This window comes from Capra hircus, chromosome 6 (genome assembly GCF_001704415.2).
Source record: "Capra hircus breed San Clemente chromosome 6, ASM170441v1, whole genome shotgun sequence".
NCBI lineage: Eukaryota > Metazoa > Chordata > Mammalia > Artiodactyla > Bovidae > Capra > Capra hircus.
This window is the reverse complement of record NC_030813.1, coordinates 68607238-68617742: the sequence shown is the minus strand read 5'-3', so window position 1 is coordinate 68617742 and position 10505 is coordinate 68607238. Positions and strand designations below refer to the sequence as shown.

Sequence of the window (10505 nt, the reverse complement as noted above, 5' to 3'; positions counted from 1 at the left end):
GCTACACACGGGGACCGGATCATCATCTGCAGCTGTCTAGTTCATTCTGTTTGATCGAATTCCCTCCCTTGAGTGCAGCCAAAGCCGCAGATTTAGCCACATTCCTGGCTTCGTTTTAGAACACCGCCCTTCTTTTCCTTTCTTTCATTCCTCTCTCAATTTATGTTTCCCTGCAGTACATGTAAATCCTTTTAAACTTTCTTAAATTTTTCCTGGAACCAGGGAACACATAAATTAATCAATAAAGATTAATCAGTAACGCTGGTCATGTTTCTTTGTCTTCTCCTCTCTCTCGGCTCACTGCTCTGGCTTCTGCCTGCTCTCTCTCCCACTGGGGACCTGTCCTCTGCCACCAGATTCTTCCTAGTGGCTTTTCTCACTCCTTACCTCTGTGCCAGTTTAGCCCTCAGTCGTGGTAATCATCATCTGTTCCTGTTTCTCAGTTTCCATTGTCATGCCTGGTTCTCCTCTTATCTCTTCAACAGCTTATCTGAGAATCCTTTTCTAGTTCCTCTTTCCAACCCCATTCATTAAGTATGAGTCTGAGACTCAGTTCCTGGCACTCGTATTCTTCCATCTCAAAGAGAGCTCACTTTCTGCCACGGACCACAAACCCCTTAGGGACAGAGATCATATATTTTTCAATATCACAGAAGGCCTGGCATATACTTGGAGCTCAACACTCATTGCCGCTTTAAACTTGATAATTCCAGGAGTGGTGGTCTATAGTGTCCGTCTAGAAAGTTTGGAGAAGAATTTTAAGAAAACAAACTACCTACTCATGGAATATATATGATTTATGTTGTCCACTGAAGTCTCTAGTGTCATAAACCTATGAAATGAAACTAGACAAGGATTACTTTGAAATCTTTTACTATGACCAGCATTAGTTTTAGTACATCTTAGAGGGTGACACAGATGCAATTTTGGTTGTTGTCATTGTTGTGTGTTTTTATGTATGTATTTCTAAAACATATCTTGAATCCCTCATCTCTGCCCATTCTCACTTCCACGATGCTGCATGCTGTTTGCAGCCCTATTGTCTGTTACTTTGATGACCCAGTGGCCTCCGACTGGTTACCCTGATGTCTTTACCTCTCATGTATTCTCCACACAGCAGCCAGGGAGGTCTTTAAGCAACCTGCATGTGTTGTTCCCCTGCCCCATTACCTTTCCTGGTTCCCTATTGCTCTGCGGATAAATATCCAGTGGTGTGACCTGCAAGGCATTCCATGACCTCAACAGCTTTTCTCAGTTCCTAGGATGCTCCACACTCCTGACCCTATGCCGTTACATGTCCTCTTTGTTGGGGAGACTCTGAACTTACCCTTAAGGGCTTGGCTTCTGCAGAGAAGCTGCCCTGACTCCTCAGATTGATTCCAAAATGCTGATTATTCACTGCCATTCTTCACTATGCTTTTCTTCCATAGGACTTAGGACAACCAGAAGGAAGCAACTATTTGGCTGTTTATTTGTAGCATAGTGTCTGCATTCCCATGCTGGACCAGAAGCTCTCCAAAGCCAGGCTTGCTGCCTCTCTTGCTCACCACTTTATTCAGAGGAACTAGCCTGGCACATATATGTTTGTTGAAGGTATAGAAAAATAAAAGTTGTTAAAGAATCAGACCTTGCTGTCTGGTATCCCAATAAAACCCTCTAGTTTAGAAAGATGTTTAAGGCATGGCTGAAGCTGGAAATTAAAGAGGAGGGCTGCATTGGGAGTGATGTGGTGAAGGTGTACTTGAAACAGGTTCTGCAGGCCCCTAGGTGCTGATTGGAATGTGAATTGAATGAGGGTCCATGTGAATGTTCAGCAGAGAGGCCCAACTCTGAGAGCCAATGGTCTTTTCCTCAGTCGTGGAACACAAAGGCTCATCTGATCTTCCGCACTTGCCAAGCCTACACATAAATGCCTTGATTTATTTCTGCATCCTATTTTTCACATAGTAGATAAATCTGTGATTATCTTTTAGGAATTCTGCTAGATGGAAACCAACACACTAAGTCAGTCACAAGTCATGATTCTTTTTAGAAAGAATCACAAGTTGAGTTTCACTTCACCTTTCCCTGGCTAGTCATTGGAATTTTGACATATTAGCATCAGGATAAATTAAGAGCTTTGGAAAATTAAAAGCAGCATCTATGGTTTGAGAAAAGTAGGCATGAACTGTAAGAAACTGAACATCCCTGTAGTTCTCAACGTGACCACTTTTGGGAGTCCCAGAGCTAACTTCACTGTATATTCTATTTAGTGACATTGATTTTGTTATTTTTGAATATATAGCCATGGCAAAATACGTATGTGAAGCTTTTTAGTTATTCATTTCATTAAAAAGACAGATTTTTAAATTTTTTTTTATTTTTTATTTTTTGTTAATTTAAGAGTTTATTATGATTTATAAGTCTCATTTTAAAAACATCAGTCCATCAAACCATGTAGAAATAAGCATGCAAAAAGTCTGCAAAACAAAACATACTTTAAACATGTTTAAGTGGAGAAGTTATCTGAAATTCTGGATTTTCAGTCACTTCATTATTTGCATTATTATGCAATGGCAGCCAAATAATCCTTAACTTCAGTTGGGGTAAGCCTCCTAAATCCGGCTTCGTTGCAGATTCCAACTTCAATATTATCTTCTGTCATCTGCCCTTCAAAGCTTTCCTTTAGGGTTAATATGGCTGTATGAATGGCATCTTCAAGTTCCAGGACTTCATTATATCTTTTCTCAAGGAAAGTCTTCCCATTCACATAGTCCTTTCCCATTGCTGTGGCTTTCCAGGCAAAGTAAGCTCCAGATGGATCTGACTGAAATAAATATGGCCGTCCCTCATTCCAACCACAGATAAGTAAAGAAACTCCAAATGGGCGAACACCACCTGACTGGGTGTATTCCTGCATCACAGAAGCTACTCTCTGGACCAGCTGAGCTGTGGGAATGGGTTCTTGGTAAATGAGATAGTACTGTTGAGCTAGTTTTCGAGCTCTGTGCACAAGTACCCTGTAATCTGGGCCCATGCCACTATACACCAAACCTATATGCTTGGTGATTGGTTCCACTTTGTGGACACTTTGCTCATCATACAGAATGGACTTCTGTTTCTTCTCAGTTGCCAGGACCATGCCATTTGCAGCTTTAATTCCCACTGAAGAAGCTCCTCCAGCTACAGCAGCCAAAGCATATTCTATCTGGACAAGTTTACCAGACGGGCTGAATGTAGTCAGTGAAAAGCTGTAACCATGCTCCGCCATCTTTACCCGAGGACCTAAAAAGACAGATTTTTTTAAACCGAGGAATAATTGGTTTTACAATGTTGTGTTAGTTTCAGGTATACAGCAAAATGGTTCAGTAATATACAAGTATTCTTTTTCAGATTCTTTTCCGTGATAGGTTATTACAAAACGTTACATATCATTCCCTGTGCTATATATTAGGTCCTTAGTTTTTAAATCTATTTTATACATAGTAGTGTATATTTGTTGATCCTAAACTTCTAATTTATCCATCCCTTGCCTTCCCCTTTAGTAACCAAAAATTTGTTTTCTTTGTCTGAGTCTGTTTCTGTTTTGTAAATAAGTTCATTTGTATCATTTTTTAGATTCCGCATGTAAGTACGGTGTTTGTCTTTCTCTGTCTTACTTTACCTAGTATAATAATCTTTAGGTCCATCCATGTTGGTGCAAATGGCATTGTTCTGTTCATTTTATGACTGAGTGGTATTCCGTTGTGTATACACACACATCTATACCTCTGTCATCTGTCAATGGACATTTAGGTTGCTTCCCTGTCTTGTCTACTATAAATAGTGCTGCGATGAACACTGGAGTGTGTAGCTTTTAGAATTATAATTTTTGAAAAAAACACAGGAATTTTTTTTTTTTTTTTGGCTCTGCCAGGTCTTATTTGCAGCTTGCAGGATCTAGTGCCCTGATCGAGGTGGAACCCAGGGTCCCTGCACTGCGGGGGTCAGAGTCTTAACCAGTGGACCATCAAGGAAATCCCAAAACAGGATTTTTAATTTTGAAAGAGAAAATATTGGTGGGACCTTTCAGAAAACACAGAATGTGCCAGAGGATGCACGTAATTATTCTCTCAAAAGGAATGCCCTGGCTTTCTGCACCTGAGAGGGACTGGGAAGTGAACACTGGTGCTGCAGGAGACAGAACAAGACTCAGACCCAGCCTTTGCTCTCAAAGTGCTGAAGTCTACTGTGGGAGGCGAGATAAGACAACACCTCTCAAATCTATAGTTCAAGGAGGAAAGTTGTAAGTATTACAAAGGCACACGTGAGTTCTGCACGCTCTACGTATGTCTCATGTATCTTCTACATACGCTTAGGGATGGGAAAGATTGCTTCCAGATAGCACTGTCGTGAAAGATTCTAAAAGGAAGTAAGATTTTAGACTGGTCCTAAAAGATAGTAGGTTTTCTTTTCTTTTGCTTATGAATTTATTTATTATAGAGAAATAAATATATGTAGACAGTATGGGCTTCCCAGGCGGCTCAGTGGTAAAGAATCCAGCTGTCAATGCAGCAGACGCAGGAGATGCAGGGTCGATCCCTGGGTCAGAAAGATCCCCTGGAGAAGGAAATGGCAACCCACTCCAATATTCTTGCCTGGAAAAATGCCACGGACAGAGAAGCCTGGTGGGCTTACAGTCCATGGGGTCGCAAAGAGTCAGACACGACTGAGCAGGCATGCAGACAGTATAAATGAGTGAAAAGGATCAAATAAAAACTTAATAATATCACTAATCACTGTTAGCACTTATTTTTCCTCTGTATATATTTAGGTTATTTTTTTACAAACTTGGGATCATACATTGTGTAACACTGATAATCTAATTTTCTCATTTAACATAAACATCTCTCTGTGTCTGCTTGTCAGTCAATACACGGGTATATTTTGGACTGGGTAGCAGCTAGGTGGGAAATGCCTAAATCTGAGTTGCAGGATCTTCAAGAACCAAGTTTAGGAGCAAAGTATGGATCATCAAAAAAGCAAGAGAGTTCCAGAAAAACATCTAGTTCTTTTTTATTGACTATGCCAAAGCCTTTGACTGTGTGGATCACAATAAACTGTGGAAAATTCTGAAAGAGATGGGAATACCAGACCACCTGACCTGCCTCTTGAGAAACCTGTATGCAGGTCAGGAAGCAACAGTAAGAACTGGGGGACATGGAACAACAGACTGGTTCCAAATAGAAAAAGGAGTACGTCAAGGCTGTATATTGTCATCCTGCTTATTTAACTAATACACAGACTATATTATGAGAAACACCGGGATGGAAGAAGCACAGGCTGGAATCAAGATTGCTGGGATAAATATCAATAACCTCAGATATGCAGATGACATTACCCTTATGGCAGAAAATGAAGAACTAAAGAGCCTCTTGATGAAAGTGAAAGAGGAGAGCGAAAAAGTTGGCGTAAAGCTCAACATTCAGAAAACTAAGATCATGGCATCCAGTCCCATAACTTCATGGCAAATAGATGGGGAAACAATGGGAACAGTGAGAGACTTTATTTTTCTAGGCTCCAAAATCACTGCAGATGGTGATTGCAGCCATGAAATTAAAAGACACTTCCTCCTTGGAAGGAAAGTTATGACCAACCTAAATAGCATATTCAAAAGCAGAAACATTACTTTGCTAACAAAGGTCCGTCTAGTCAAGGCTATGGTTTTTCCAGTGGTCGTGTATGGGTGTGAGAGTTGGACTGTGAAGAAAGCTGAGCGCCGAAGAATTGATGCTTTTGAACTGTGGTGTTGGAGAAGACTCTTGAGAGTCCCTTGGACTGCAAGGAGATCCAACCTGTCCATCCTAAAGGAGACCAGTCTTGGGTGTTCATTGGAAGGACTGATGCTAGAGCTGAAACTCCAGTACTTTGGCCACCTCATGCGAAGAGTTGACTCATTGGAAAAGACTCTGATGCTGGGAGGGATTGGGGGCAGAAGGAGAAGGGGTCGACAGAGGATGAGATGGCTGGATGGCATCACCGACTCGACAGACATGGGTTTAGGTGAACTCTGGGAGTTGGTGATGGACAGGGAGGCCTGGCGTGCTGCAATTCATGGGGTCGCAAAGAGTTGGACACAACTGAGAGACTGAACTGAACTGAACTGAACTGATAGTCTTTGCGGGGAGAGACATGCTCAGCCAGGGCCAGGGAACCCCTGCTGAGTGCACAGTTCCAACTTGGCCATTTCTCTTGGCATCAGACAATGCTGGCTGTACTTAGAAAACGCAGTAAAGCACACCTTGCCATTCTGGTTAATAACCTGGTCTATACAATCAGCCCAAGTGCTCCTGAGATGCTTGGGGAGACTAAAGGGTTATTAGAAAAATTCTCTACCTGATGGAGCAGACCTGTGGTCACCACTGAGAGTGCCTGACTTTTGATTCATTGCCAACTGGAGCAAACGTGGCATGTGGGTGGCTGTATTTTTATTCAGAAAAGCCCTGCCAATTATCTGCCAAAAGCCTGCAATTTTCTGAATGTTTATAATCTTAGTGGGTGTGCTCAGGGTGGGGCTTGGTGAAAAACTGAACACTTGAAAACGGGCTGACCAAGGCCAGTGGTACACGAGCTGGTTGTTTTTCTCCAAAACAGAATAAATGTTAAAGTGCCCAGCATGAATGGAGGGTGATTCAGAACGTCTGACCTTCAATGCAGGAAGTTAGTGTTTGCCTCTGTGGCAGGATTCTGGGGTGGAAATGCTGGCAAGGTAAAGTTCATGGTGATATGACCAAGAGGTTTTGGAGTTGCTCATGCCCTACAAGCGAAGACTACTCCCATCTTGAAAGTGAGTGTCCTGTGCCCAGATTGGAGGTATGCAAAGAGCCTCTAATGTTTCTATTATTGATCTGCTCACACACACACACACACACAGAGTGATTGATTCAATGTCTATTACCATGTGCCATCAACAAAGTAAAATTTCACTGAGGACAAATCTTTTTAATCTTCCTTGTTTGTGGAGGCAGGTAGGGAGAGCAATGACACCAGACCACACTTTGACCAGCTGCAGGAAAAATGGACACCAGGTATCAAGAGAGCAGAACTGAACCAGCAGAGTAGGCTGTGTGCCCCGAGCAGGCTGGAGAGGCTGTCCAGGGAGTTCACAACAGCCGGACTGGACACTTCCACAGTGAAGAGCCCTCGGCGAGATCCCTTTGATTTATTAAGTACAGACTTCACAGGCAAAGGCAATCGAAGCAACAGTCTTATGCTAGGCAGACCAGGGCTTAGCTAAGTGCCCCCATAAGAAGCCCAACTGTGCTCTCGGCCCCGTGCTCCCAGAATGGGCCCATTCAGCCTCACTGGCAGTGGAGTCAGATTGGCCATCATTTCTTCAGAGAACGGCTGGTTCCTTCTCGTCGTGCCTCCCACGCTGCCTCCAACCTAGCTTACTTCCAGCTGTGCTCCCAGGCCCGCTGAGTCCATCAGTCCTGAAGAACCATCCCCGCCCTCCTCTCCAGCCTTTGTGAGAGGACAGTCACCCCTTGGTAAGTGAATGCTCCTGGTGGTCAGGAGAGTAGTCTCTGAGTGTGAGTTGTGTGAATCCATACGGATACAAACTGTGGACTGAAAATTATTAGCAGTGTGAACTTGGACAAATTATTTAACCTCTCAGAGCCTTGGGTTCTGCATCTAAAATGGAGGGAAAATAATGTTATCTACCTCCTAGATAGAAAATACCTAGGATTATCTATGTTGTGAGGATTAAAAGACATAATACTCTTGAAATGCTCAGAGGTGTTTCTGGCACTTTGCTCATATTCAATATTAACCTTTATCATCATTTTTAAGTTATTATCATTATTACAGAATTGGAAAGGCTCTTGAACATTTATTATAATTTAAAAACTATTATTACTATTTTAGAGCAACATGGATGGACCTAAGGATTATCATACTAAGTGAAGTAAGTCAGATAGAGAAAGGCAAATATCACATGAGATTGCTTGTATGTGAAATCTAAAAAAAATACCCAATACAGATGAACTTATTTACAAAACAGAAATAGACTCACAGACAGAAAAGAAACTTATGGTTATAAAAGAGGAAAGCAGAGGGAGGGGTAAATTAGAAGTTTGGAATTGAAATATACACACTCAGTTCAGTTCAGTTCAGTCATTCAGTCGTGTCCGACTCTTTGTGACCCCATGAATCGCAGCACGCCAGGCCTCCCTGTCCATCACCAACTCCCAGAATTCACCCAAACTCATTCAGTATCACAGTAATCCAAATCTATGCCCCAGCAAGTAACGCTGAAGAAGCTGAAGTTGAACGGTTGTATGAAGACATACAAGACCTTTTAGAACTAACACCCAAAAAAGATGTCTTTTTGAGTTTAGGGGACGGAATGCAAAAGTAGGAAGTCAAGAAACACCTGGAGTAACAGGCAAATTTGGCCTTGGAGTACAGAATGAAGCAGGGCAAAGGCTATTAGAGTTTTGCCAAGAGAACGCACTGGTCACAGCAAACACCCTCTTCCAACAACACAAGAGAAGACTCTACCCATGGACATCACCAGATGGTCAACACCAAAATAAGATTGATTATATTCTTTGGAGCCAAAGATGGAGAAGCTCTATATAGTCAACAAAAACAAGACCAGGAGCTGACTGTGGCTCAGATCATGAACTCCTTATTACCAAATTCAGACTCAAATTGAAGAAAATAGGGAAAACCACTAGACCATTCGGGTATGACCTAAATCAAATTCCTTATGATTATACAGTGGAAGTGAGAAATAGATTTAAGGGTCTAATTCTGATAGATAGAATGCCTGATGAACTATGGATGGAGGTTCATGACATTGTACAAGAGACAGGTATCAAGACCATCCCCATGGAAAATATACACACTACTATATATAAAATAGAAGATCAAAAAGGACCTATTGTAAGCACAGGGAACTATACTCAATATCTTATAATAACTATACTGGAAAAGAATCTAAAAGAAACTATATATATATAAATCATTTTGCTGTATACCCAAAACTAACAGAACATTGTAAATCAACTACATTTCAATAAAAACTGAAAACAATAAAATGAAAAATTAAGTTATTATTACCAGTACAGAATTAGGAAGGCATGAATTTCATACTCTTTAGGCCATGGATAGTGTTGGTTGCTCTCAGAATTTAGTGACTATACAGAAACTCTTCTATCCTTTTTCTAGCCCATCTTCCCCCTGACCATTTATCAGATGATGAGTGAGGGGAAATCAGAAATGAAGTCTTTACTCTGGATCTAAACTGAAATTAATTTCCACTTTAGTTTCCTTGCCAAATCCTGTGGCTGGAGGGACCAGTGAATGCTGAAAGATTTAGAGCTGTAATTAGGGGAGGGAGTGTGGTTGGGAGTCTGTTGCTGCTGCTGCTGCTGCTGCTGCTGCTGCTAAGTCGCTTCAATCGTGTCTGACTCTGTGCGACCCCAGAGACGGCAGCGCACCAGGCTCCCCCGTCCCTGAGATTCTCCAGGCAAGAACGCTGTAGCAGGGAAAAAACGATGGAGAGAGGGGTCTGACCCTGGGTGTCCTGTACCACCCCCCTTGAAGTCACCTTTGTGCCCAGAGCGGTTGATGCAGATGAACCCCTGAGTGTGGCGGTTGTAGTTGCCTTTTGGAGTTGTTAGGATTTGAAGTATTATTTCAACAATGGCTGCGACATCTACTCCAAAGTTTTGCTGATGACGTAAACCACCAAATCTTCCACCTTTGGTTTTATGGGGAATTTTGCTAAATACTTTTCCTGTACCCTCATGTCTGGACATACCTCTGCTTCAAGTTGAGAAAATGATCTCTACTAGGATTAAGAGATCCCAAAGCATTATATTAATATTTGATCAGGGTATCACATATTATTCCACAAGCCAGAAAGGAACCTATAGACCAGAGTGGCCTTTTAGGACTGTTTCATTCCAGACAACCCAAAGGGAATTTGGTTGGGAAATAGGGTAGCAGGCCCAGATTTTTTTAATGTTCACCAAAATCTACAAATTGCTAAGTAGTGCATAAAGGTCATACTAAAGGCATTCTGATTTCCCAGGTGCTGCTGCTGCTGCTAAGTCGCCTCAGTCATGTCCAACTCTGTGCGACCCCATAGACGGCGGCCACCAAGCTGTGCTGTCCCTGGGATTCTCCAGGTGCTGCTAGTAGTAAAGAACCTACCTGCAGAAGCAGGAGACATAAGAGACATGGGTTCGATCCCTGGGTTGGGAAGATCCCCTGGAAGAGACCATGGCAACCCACTCCAGTCCATTCTTGCTTGGAGAATCCCCATGGACCGAGGAGCCTGGAGGGCTACAGTCCATGGGGTTGCAAAGAGTTGGACACAACTGAAGTGACTTAGTAGGCATGCATGCAAAGGCTTTCAGCATAATTCAAAATACAAAATATTTTAAAATGTGCATGGTAGATCCTAATAAAATCTGGCACGGTTACTATGAGTATTTCCCATGAAGAGGAGTTCTCCTCCAGATTCTGGCTCC

General features: G+C 42.2%; 1 pseudogene across 1 annotated transcript; it reads right to left on the bottom strand.

The window, feature by feature from the left end:
• Positions 2373–3262, bottom strand: LOC102169845 (annotated as a pseudogene). The gene has a single exon (XR_001295794.2). The product of XR_001295794.2 is annotated as a proteasome subunit alpha type-2 pseudogene (transcript).